This window comes from Carya illinoinensis, chromosome 10 (genome assembly GCF_018687715.1).
Source record: "Carya illinoinensis cultivar Pawnee chromosome 10, C.illinoinensisPawnee_v1, whole genome shotgun sequence".
NCBI lineage: Eukaryota > Viridiplantae > Streptophyta > Magnoliopsida > Fagales > Juglandaceae > Carya > Carya illinoinensis.
In genome coordinates this window covers 32790154-32792412 of record NC_056761.1, presented here as the reverse complement: position 1 = coordinate 32792412, position 2259 = coordinate 32790154, and positions in this window count along the sequence as shown.

Here is a 2259-nt window from a genome sequence, read left to right as displayed (position 1 = left end):
AAGTGGGAATTCTGTCATCTACGTTATTGAGATTAGCAAAATGCTAGTTGGGTGGTGTGATTGAGCTGAAATATTGCATATTTTTATATATTTAGAACTAATATATTTTAATTCTTTCATTACATTATTATTAGTTTTAGATGGAGAAATGATTAAGATGCATAAATCTGAGTTGTGATTTAAATTAATAAATATCATGATTTTTGCTTAATATTATAACTTGTGATTTAATTGGACAATATTCCTTACATGCATAACATATTTTTGATATTCTATTATTTATTTTTATTTTATTTTATTTCTAATTTTTTTTATATAGGCTAATAAACGAAAGGGAGACTTTGGCCTTGATATGCATTTATTCACATGAGACTTTGACCTTGGGGGTCTTTAATGCACGGCAACACTTTGGTGATGGAGAATTAATTTAAGCCACACATTATTTTCCTTGGACATTTCCGTGCCACACAACTTCTTTTGGGTTTAGTTAAATTAAACTCACGTACGGTACCTAAAGGAGATGGATAGAGCGCTGCACGTCAATTGGAGGAGGAATTCAATTCATATTAGGACTTTTGACCAAGGGCACGGATCACTACATAAAAGTAGGCCGCTATTAATGAAGAGGTAGAAAGATTGCTCGCGGTTGGCTTCATCAGGGAAGCCCACTATCCGGAATGGTTATCCAACGTAGTTATGGTAAAAAAGGCAAACGAGAAATTGAGAATGTGCGTAGATTTCATAAATCTAAACAAAGCTTGTCTCAAGGATAGCTTCCCCTTACCATGCATTGACATCATTGTTGATGTAAAGGCAGGACATCATATATTGAGCTTCATGAATGAATACTTAGGTTACAACCAAATAAGAATGAATGCAACAGACGAGGAGAAAACCTCATTCGTCACAGACCAAGGGTTATACTGTGTGACTCCCCCAAATTCCGTTTGGGATTGGACGGACATTTGAAGAGTCGAGACATGCAACACAAGGTTACCTGCCCCTGTTCATGACATATAAGATGCAATGTTCCTAACATGCATCTAACATTATGCAATATTCGCAGCGGATAATTTTTTTTCTTTAGTAATACTATGCACCAAATTGAAAATATCCCAAATGCTTAAAACATACTTCATACATAAAGACCCATTGAACAACTAAGATCACAACACTAGTCCAAAATGGTTATGATCCAAAAAGTACTAGAGATGCAACTCCATCGTACAAGTAGTAATTTACGTTAACTACTATATTAACATTGACGTTGCACCGTCGCTTAGTCAACTGTGTCTAGTTGATCAGCTCCTGATTCTCCTTTAGGTCCTGTAACAAGATCTACCATTCGGGGGGAATGGTAGTTGAGACTACCAAAGTGAGATTTGATTACAAATCTCAGTAAGTTAACAAAAAATTCCACACAAGCTAATGATGCATGGATGACAGTAAAAGTATAAATGCATAATCAAATGCATAAGTAATTAAAGCATAACTTAGCGTACAACATAGCATAATTGACATAACTTAAATTGAAACATGAACTGAACTTGACTTGACATGAACTTGATCTGAAACTTGACTTAGCATGAACTTGCTCTGAAACTTGAATTAACATGAACATGATATGAAACTTAACTTATCATGAACTTGTTCTGAAACTTGACTTAACATGAACGTGATATGAAACTTGACTTATCATGAACTTGTTCTGAAACTTGACTTAACATGAAAAATACAAACTCCACAATTGTTGTGGCCCCATGTATTCTACGTGTAAATACATACTCCACAGTTATTGTGGCCCCATGCATTCTACACAAACTTGACTTAACATGAAAAATACATACTCCACAGTTGTTGTGGCCCCATGTATTCTACGTGTAAATACATATTCCATAGTTGTTGTGGCCCCATGTATTCTATGTGTAAATACATACTCCACAGTTGTTGTGGACCCATGTATTCTACACGTCACAATTGTTGTGTCTCACGTAGTGTATGCGTCACAATTGTTGTGACCCCATACTTCGTGTGCCACAGATGTTGTGGACCCCACGAAATTGAATGTACTCAAGATGAAACGTGACTAGAATATGAAAGGACTGAAGCCCTGACGTAACATAACGTGACTTGAACATAACTTGAAATACATGACCAACTTGAGATAGAAACATTTCGTAACATGGCATAACATATAATAGACAACATATTTAACATGACATACTTGCAACAATGAATATTACATGACTTGACATACAT